This window comes from Artemia sp. Qi Xiang Cuo, chromosome 16, assembly GCF_049724085.1.
Source record: "Artemia sp. Qi Xiang Cuo chromosome 16, ASM4972408v1, whole genome shotgun sequence".
Lineage (NCBI taxonomy): Eukaryota > Metazoa > Arthropoda > Branchiopoda > Anostraca > Artemiidae > Artemia > Artemia sp. Qi Xiang Cuo.
The window spans coordinates 34,140,808-34,150,635 of record NC_142809.1 but is presented as its reverse complement, the minus strand read 5'-3'; positions in this window follow the sequence as shown (position 1 = coordinate 34,150,635).

Sequence of the window (9,828 nt, the reverse complement as noted above, 5' to 3'; positions counted from 1 at the left end):
ATTTTTATTTTTCTCTGGAGAAATTAGAATTGAACTGTAAGTTCTTTAATTAAATTCAGACTTGAGTTAACTTTTCATGATCAACGCATAACTTTTTCTATCTTCTATGAAAAATTTAGAACAGTAATTTTAAATTTTTCCATCTCTTTGAGAAAAATCTGAACTGAAGTGGAAAATTTTATTTTTTCTTGAAAAATAGAATTGGTCTATAACTTATTTCTTTTCATTGGGATATTTAGGAAAAGAACTTGAACTTTTCTTCACATCAATGAGAAAATTAGCTACTTATCTTCATATTAAAATGTTCAAAATCCATGTGTAATTTTTTCTATCTTCCGCAAAGACTTTGGAGGAGAACTATAAATTTATGTCTTTGGGGAAACAACTGAACTGAAGTGGAACCTTTTTATGTTATTAGGAAAAATGGAATTGATCAATAACTAATTTCTTTTTCATTGAGAAAATTCAGAAGAGAGCTTGAACTTTTCTTCACTTCATTGAGAAAATTAAAGTAGAACTTTTTATCTTCCGGGAAAATATTCACAACTAAGGTATAACTTCTCTATCGTCTATGGAAAAATTTAGAATAGAACTTTAAATTTATTTTTATCTTTGCGAAAATAAATAATTGAAATGGAAGATTTTCATTTTCTCTGGAGAAATTAGAATAGAAGTGTGTTCTTTGGTAAAATTCAGAAAAGAACTTGAACTTTTTATCTTCCGGGAAATATTCACAACTATGGTATAGCTTTTTCTATCTTCTACGGAAAAATTTCCAATAAAACTTTAAATTTCCTTGGGTCTTTGTGAAATTAAGAACTGAAGTGGAAGATTTTTATTTTATTTGGAGAAATTAGAATTGAACTTTAAGTTCTTTAATAAAATTCAGAAGATGACTTGAACTTTCTATCTTCTATGAAAAATTTGGAACAGTATTTTAAATTTGTTCATCTCTTTGAGAAAAATCTGAATTGAAGTGGAATCTTGCATGATGACTAGAACTTGAACTTTTCTTCACTTCGTTGAGAAAATTTAAAATTGAAGTATAAATTTTTATTTTCCGGGAAAATATTCACAAATATGGTATAGCTTTTTCTATTTTCTACGGAAAAATTTCAAAAAGAACTTTAAATTTCCTTGTGTCTTTGTGAAATAAGGAACTGAAGTGGAAGATTTTTATTTTCTTTGGAGACATTAGAATTGAACTGTAAGTTCTTAAATAAAATCCAGAAGATATCTTGAACTCTATGTCTTCTATGAAAAATTTGGAACAATATTTTAAATTTTATCCTCTCTTTGACAAGAAACTGAGCTGAAGCTGAAACTTGTATGATATTATGGTGTGCAAAAAAGTTGTAAAGTAAAGTTGTGGTGAAAAGGATGGGTACCTCAACTTGTAAAATGGGCTTAGGAGGGACATTAAGAAAAGAACTTTTTCTGAAATGCCTTTTGAAAAGGATTGCTTGGTGTTGTGGCATTCAAAAAGCTATGAAGCATAGTTCTGGGTGACAAAGATGGGTACTTGAACTTGTAAAATGGGTTTAGGAGGGACATTAAGAAAATAAGTTGTAAAGTAAAGTTGTGGTGAAAAGGAAGGGTACTTCAACTTGTAAAATGGTTCTAGGAGGGACATTAAGGTTTTAGGACAGGAAAAGGTTTTAGGACAGGTTTTAGGAGGGTTTTAGGAGGGACAGGTCTTTTCAAGGACAGGAAAAGACCTGGTTCTGAAATGTCTTTTGAAAAGTATTGCTTGGTGTTGTGGCATTCAAGAGCTGTAAAGTATAGTTGCGGGTGAAAAGGATGGGAACTTCAACTTGTAAAATGGGTTTAGGAAGGACATTAAGAAAATAACTTGTTTTGAAATGCCATTTGAGAAGTATTGCTTGGTGTTGGAGCATTCAAAAAAGCAGTATAGTAAAGTTTTGGTGAAAAGGATGAGTACTTCAACTTGTAAAATGGGTTTAGGTGGGACATTAAGAAAGGAACTTGTTGTTAAATGCCTTTTGAAAAGTATTGCTTGGTGTTGGAGCATTCAAAAGCTGTAAAGTAAAGTTGTGGGTTAAAAGGATGGGTACTTCAACTTGTAAAAAGGATTTAGGAGTGATATTAAGAAAGGAACTTGTTGTGAAATGCCTTTTGAAAAGTATTGCTTGGTGTTGGGGCATTCAAAAAGCTGTAAAGTAAAGTTGTGGGTGTAAAGGATGGGTACTTCAACTTGTAAAATGGGTTTAGGAAGGACATTAAGAAAAGAACTTGTTCTAAAATGCCCTTTGAAAAGTATTGCTTGGTGTTGGAGCATTCAAAGAGCTGTAAAGTAAAGTTGTGGATGAAAAGGATGGGTAGTTCAATCTCTAAAGTGGGTTTAGAACGGTCATTGAGAAAATAACTGGTTCTGAAATGCATCTGAAAAGTATTCCATGGTGTTGGGCATTCAAAAAGCTGTAAAGTAAAGTTTTTGTTGAAAAGGAGTGGTACTTTAACTTGTAAAATAGATTTAAGATGGATCTTATGAAAAGTACTTGTTCTGAAAGGCATCTGAAAAGTATTGTTTGGTGTTGGCATATTCAAAAGGCATTAAAGTAAAGTTGTGTGTGAAAAGGATGGGTACTTCAATTGGTAAAATGGGTTTAGGAGGGATATTATGAAAAGAACTTGTTCTGAAATGCCTTTTGAAAAGTATTGCTTGGTGTTGGGGCATTCAAAAAGCTGTAATGAAAAGTTGGGAGTGAAAAGGATGGGTACTTCAATTTGTAAAATGGGTTTAGGAGGGACATTAAGAAAATAACTTATTCTGAAATGCCATTTGAAAAGTATTGCTTGGTGTTGGAGCATTCAAAATGGCAGTATAGTAAAGTTGTGGGTGAAAAGGATGGGTACTTCAATTTGTAAAATGGGTTTAGGAGGGACATTAAGAAAAGAAATTGTTCTGAAATTCCTTTTGAAAAGTATTGCTTGGTGTTGGAGCATTCAAAAAGCTGTAAAGTAAAGTTGTGGTGAAAAGGATGGGTACTTCAACTTGTAAAAAGGTTTTATGAGGGACTTTAAGAAAGGAACTGGTTCTGAAATGCCTTTTTAAAAGTATTACTTGGTGTTGGGGTATTCAGAAAGCTGTAAAGTAAAGCTATGGGGGAAAAGGATGGGAACTTCAACTTGTAAAATGGGTTTAGGAAGGACATTAAGAAAGGAAATTGTTCTGAAATACCTTTTGAAAAGTATTACTTGGTGTTGGAGCATTCAAAAAAGCTGTAAAGTAAAGTTGTGTGTAAAAAGGATGGGTACTTCAATTTGTAAAATAAGTTTAGGAGGGACATTAAGAAAAGAACTTGTTGTGAAATGCATTGAAAAGTATTGCTTGGTGTTGGGGCATTCAAAAAGCTGTAAAGTAAAGTTGTGGGTGAAAAGGATGGGTACTTCAACTTGTATAATGGGTTTAGGAAGGAAATTAAGAAAATAACTTGTTCTGAAATGCCTTTTGAAAAGTATTGATTGGTGTTGGTCCATTCAAGTAGCAGTATAGTAAAGTTTTCGATGAAAAAGATGGGATACCTCATCGTGTTAAATGGGCTTAAAATGGGCAATAAGAAAAGAATTTGTTGTGAAATGCCCTTTGAAAAGTATTGCTTGGTATTGTAGCATTCAAAAGCTGTAAAGAAAAGTTTTGGGTGAAATTGATGGGTTCTTCAATTTGTAAAATAGGTTTAGGAGGTACATTAAAAAAAGAACTTATTGTGAAATGTCATTTGAAAAGTATTGCTTGGTGTTTGGGCACTCAAAAAGCTGTAAAGGAAATTTTATGGGTGAAAAGGATAGGTACTTCAACTTTTAAAAATGGGTTTAGGATGGACATTATGAAAAGAACTTGTTCTGAAATGGTATTTGAAAAGTCATGCTTGGGGTTGGAGCATTCAAAAAAGTAGAATACTAAACTTGTGGGAGTAAATAATGGGTACTTCATCTTGTAAAATTGGTTTAGAAGTGACACTATGAAAAGAAATTGTTCTGAAATAATATTTGAGAAGTATTGCTTGATGTTGGCGTATTCAAAAAAGCTTTATAGCAGTGTTGTGTGTAAACAGGATGGGTACTTCTACTTTTAAAATGGGATAAGGAAGGACATTAAGACAAGAACTAGTTCTGAATTGCACTTTGAAAGGTATTGCTTGGTGTTGGAGCATTCAAAAAGCTGTAAAGTAAAGTTGTGGGTGAAAAGGATGGGTACTTCAATTTGTAAAATGGGCTTAGGACGGTCACTAAGAAAAGAACTTGTTCTGAAATGCCTTTTGAAAAGTATTGCTTGATCTTGGGGTGTGCAAAAACTCGTAAAGTAAATTTTTGGGTGAGATGGATGGGTATTTCAACTTGTAAAATGTGTTTAGGATGGAAATTAAGAAAATAAATTGTTCTGAAAAGATATAATAAAGCCTTAAAAAAGTATTAAAAAATGGTGAGGGGACTCTTTGGGGTTTGGGGGTCCCTTGGGGGGCCGGGTGGTCCTTGGGGAGCCCGGGGGACCTTTGGGGACCGGTGGCTTCCTTCGGGGTTGGGGTATCGGAGCCCTATGGGGCTGGGGTAGGGGACCTCACGACACTGTTCAAATGGAACTTGTGTATTATAACGACCACAAAGTTTCACCCTCAAATCCTCTTCTAAATCCTCTTCTAAAATCATCTTTTAAAATGTCTCTAACTGTTTCGGCCAAATAATTCCTTAAAATGTCTAAATCCGTTTCGCCCAAATAACCCCTAAACGTAATATATGCGTGTTCCTTTTGTTTTGACATCCCTGCGCTGTCACATTCGAAAATCCTAGGGAATCCATTCCCGCGTTAATCTCTTCATCTCTAAGATCAGAGCATTCGCCCGGAGATAATTCCCCTTTCGTGACAAATCAATCAACCTTGACATCATCCGTCAGACATTAATAAACTTCGTCCGGAAACAATTCTCCTGGACGAACTCCAAAGACATTAATAAACCTTGAAATCATCTGTCAGACATTAAAAAGCTTCGCCCGGAAACAATTCTCCTGGACGAACACCAATTTCTCGGAAACGTGTTCTTCCTGGGGATTCCATGCCCATATATGGTGCCCCGTCGGACTGACAGCACAGGTGTTCTCCCTAGGGAGTCTATGCCCATATATGGAGCCCTGTTTGTAGTCATTAAGGTTCTCTGCTGGCCTTTACTTTTCTTTGAAAAACTTATTTTTCAGAAAGTTTTTTTTTATTAATTAATAATCAAAACTGACTGGAGGGCAACTAACCCCCCTCTCATGCCCAGGATTTCCCCAAACACATCCAATCAAAATTTTGAGATAGCCATTTTGTTCAACGTAGTTGAAAGTTCTGGAAATTATGTCTTTGAGGATGACAAACCCCCCGCACCCCTCAGGACAAGAGTTGTAAGCTATGCCCGGGGGCATATAAGGTTTTTATAGAAAGCTTGGTCGTAGAAACTTCAAAAAGCGGCTCATTCAATTGGATATTGAAAGGGCTAATGCCCTAATTAAAAGTGAAAAGTAATTGGAGGGCAACTAACTCCCCTCTCACACCCACCATTTCCCAAAACACATCCAATCAAAATTTTGAAATAGCAATTTTGTTCAACGTACTTGAACGTTCTGGAAATTAGGTCTTTGAGGACGACAACCCCCGCCACAACCCTCAGGGTAAGGGATGTATCTTATACCCTTGGGACATATAAGGTTTTATTGAATGTGTTGTTGAAGAAACTTCAAAAAGGGCTCATTCGATGGGAAATTGTACTCTTACATGATAGAACCTTGACTTTCTAAAAAAAATTAAATTAAAAAAACTTTTTCCACAAAAGCAGGTTTTCAAAAATAAAGTAAAGAATAATTTCAAACCAAAAATTAACCATTAAACCAAAAATTAACAAAAATAGAGTTAAAAAATATAACATGCATGCAACTACCACAAACCAGTACCAATAAATAAATGAAACCCAACAAAACAGAAATTAACATAAACAACTGAGTCAAACTCAAGACAAGCAGAAATTAATATGAATAGGGTTTTAAACCCCTATGGTTTCTAAACGCCAGAATTTAATTTGTACTTAACTGAAAAAATTCTTTTAAATGTTTCTATTTTTATACCTTTAAAAAATCAAAAATTAATTAAGATTTTAAGGAATAAATATCAGCATATGTATATTAAACTGACAATGCACATTTTTTTCAGTAAATTTATTATAATTTTTTTCAGTAGAATACATATTGTATTCTGGCTTTTAGAAAGCTTCGGGGTTTGGAACCCTACTAATATTAATTTCTGCTTGTTTTGAGTTTGACTCTGTTGTTTATTTCAATTTCTGTTTGTTTTGGGTTCTATTTATTTATTGATACTGATTTGTGCTAGTTGTAAACTTGGTAGATTACTTGATTCTACTTTTGTTCATTTTTGGTTTAATGGAGTTCTTTACTTTTGTTTTGAAAAACTTGTTTTGTGCAAAAAGTTTTTTTGATTAGTTTTTTGGAAAAAGTCGAGGTTCTATCATGTAAGAGTATCCTACTTCTTGATAAAAAAAACTCAGATCTTAGTGCACACTGTTTTGGCTTTAGAAGCCTCTCTAATATTTGTCTAAGTGCGCTAAATGGCACTGCTGTTGAAGATCAGCATTGCACTGGCTAAAGTCTGTTTTTAATATTGCTAAGGCACGTAGACCACAATCGTCTAACGAATCAATGAAGGATTTTCCATTTGAAACAGTTGGGACTATAGCTCTAAAAGTTTGTAGAAGCATGTATGCTATTGGTTTGGTCTGGTTCTATAGAACATGAATGTCTGCATAAAATTTTCCAGGGGGCTAAACACCAAAACATCAATGTGGGATGGGAGTAGGAGAATGCATTTTAGGACACATTTTCTTAGGAATAAGTTTATTTTTAAATACAGATAGAAACAATTGTCAAATAAAAAGAGTAACCAATTTTACATGCAAAATGAAGAAAAACTCGGGAACAGTTTTAACGGTGAAGATTTTTGACAAAAGGGTCAATCTGTTTAAACTATTATATATGTATTATTATGTATTGATCTTAAAACATTATGCTCAAGACCTAGAATAAAACAAAATCAGACTATAACCAAATTTATCGAAAGATGATTATTTTGCATTTTTTTGTTCGTTAGCAGTTCTTTGGTCAGCCCTAGTTAAGGCAGATGGCTGCTCCCTTCAACATCTAGCTCTTTACGCTAAACATTGCCTTTCTAAAAGTCTAATTGTTTTCTTCAAAATACTTGATTACTATCTATTCAAAATTCTGCATTACTATCTGGGTGATTACGATCTATTACATTTTGCCTAAGAAAAGAAAAAATTAATTACTTGTTCAAATGCTACGAAAGGCAAATGGGGAATAAAACCCTTGTGATTAGCCATTATGCATATTTTTTCCAGTGTTACACGTTTTAGGAGTGGAATTAGTATTATCCTGCATTGAATACTCCGTTTATTTTCATTAGATATTTCCATCCATCGTGACTATTATATTGACATCTCAAGAAGCTTTTATTTTCAATATTTTCTGCCCATATTTAAAAAAAGACAACAAAGAGAAAAATCTCAGTGAAAAAAACAAAAAAAACAAAACAACCATCAAACGAGGCCGTGGCCAGTGGAGAGAAAAGACGAAAATGTAAAACAACGTGGATATTTCGCCCCTATCCAAACAAGGCGTCTTCAGCACGAAAGAAACACAAGAAGAACAAGATAAAAAACCAAGTTAAAACTAAAAACCAATAAACCCACCCACCCCCCCCCCCCAAAAAAAAAATATATAATTGGTTCAAACTAATTCACGTAGGGAAAAGATGCTATTATAGAGTTACTTCAGTGAGAACATCAGAGTAACTGAGGAAAAATAAAAAAAACTGGAAATTACTTTAATTATTCTGTTGCGAAATAATCCTTTTGTTGGCTATTACTGAAGCAAATCGTTTTGGTCTAGCAGGTAAAATAGTCCCCTGGTGATTATTTAAAATTTTAACTCAACTCCCTTATTGACTGTCGATTCATTCTTTAGATGATTATCATAAATTGAGTCAATATTTAAAATACCTATGTCCCTATTTATCAAAAGTTTAGCAAACATATGTTTTTTTAATTTTTATGGCTTCTCTTGCCCATTGAGTGTACCCCTTATCATTTGAAATAGCTAAGGCTTCATCAAATTTTACAAAGTCATCTAGTTGAAAACAAATATGTTCTGCTAAGGCTGCAGCAAAAGTTTCCGGAGGCTTGCATAATTATAGAGTTTTTTCTATTGAATTGCGATGTTCAATAAATCTTTCAACAAATTGTTGGTGGGTCCTACCAATAAAGAACTTCCCACAAGAACACGGAATCAGTAGTAAGGCATCTAGTACCACTGAACCCACATTGAATTACACATGAATATGCGTGTAGTTTAACCGGTACATTGGCTTGCCAGGGTCAGTCGCCTATTACTATAGTAGAGAGGGGGGTCCGAATCGTGACGGGAGTCCTTATATGGGCATAGAACCACGTGGTTTATGGTTTTCTCACTGAGAATGAAAAAACATAATTTTGCTCACTTGAAAAAACAGGAATTGTGTCGCTGTTATGGTTGTTTTAATGGATGGATATGTGTGTTGGTAGATTTATTTGATGTTTTTAATGGTTGTCAACATCAAATTATGGATGTTTTATGGTTTTTGTCAGTGAGAATCTGAAAAACAGGAATTTTCTCACATTTATGTCTGTTTTCATGTTTTTTGTCATTTAGAATTTGAAAAACATGAACTTTCTAAAATTTTTGTTTGTTTTTATTTTTTTTGTCAGTTATAATTTGGAAAAACCGGGACATTGAATATTTGAAAACAAAAAGCCACGTGGGGCTGTCACGTGTCATAACACCTGTGCTGTAAACCTCAACTCACCTATCTTGAATAAATAATTCCACTTAGAAACAACAAATTAATTTCACATTTATTGACAGATCAATCAATCAATTACATCATCTGTCAGACTTTAAAAATTTTCGCCTAGAAACATTTCTCCAGGAATAGATCCAAAATCATTAATGTCTTTGCCTCGGGAACAGTTCTACTAGTCGAACTCCAAAGTATGTTAATAACCAAAGGCACGTTAAACACTGATTCAATAAAAATCAGAGAGAGTACTATTTTTATCGCGCTAGAAGGTGTCCATATAATTTGAAATGCATTGACGCAGATATGACAATAACACTGGAACACGCTGAATTTAAGTGTAGGGATTATTTGGGCGAAACCGTTTTAGACAGGTTATGGAACTATTTCGGTGAAACAGATAGAGACATTTTAAAAGAAGATTTTTGAAGAGATTTTGGAGGAGGTTTTGAGTGTGGTCGTTATAATACACAAGTTTCATTTGAACAGTGTTGTGAAGTCCTCTAACCCAACCCCAAAGGGTTCCAATCCTCCTACCCCAACCCCGAAGGAAGCCCCCGGTCCTCAAAGCCCCCCAAACTCCCAAAGGGACACCGGCGCCCCCAAAGACCCACCCAGACCCCCAAAGGCCATCCCCAGGCCCCCCAGGCTCCCAACTGTCCCCCCCCGGACCCCCAAAGACCATCCCTGTGCTCCAAAGGCCCTCCCTGTGCCCCCAAAGGCCCTCCTCCGGTCCCCAAAGGCCCATCGAGCTCCCAAAGAACCAACAGGGTCCCAAAGGCCCTCCCCCGGTCCCCCCCTACCCCAACAGCCCTCCCCTGGTCCACAAAGGTCCCCCGGGCACCCAATGGACCAACGGGGTCACCAAGGCCCACCAACGGTCCCCAAAAGTCCCTCAGGCCCCCCCAGGCCCT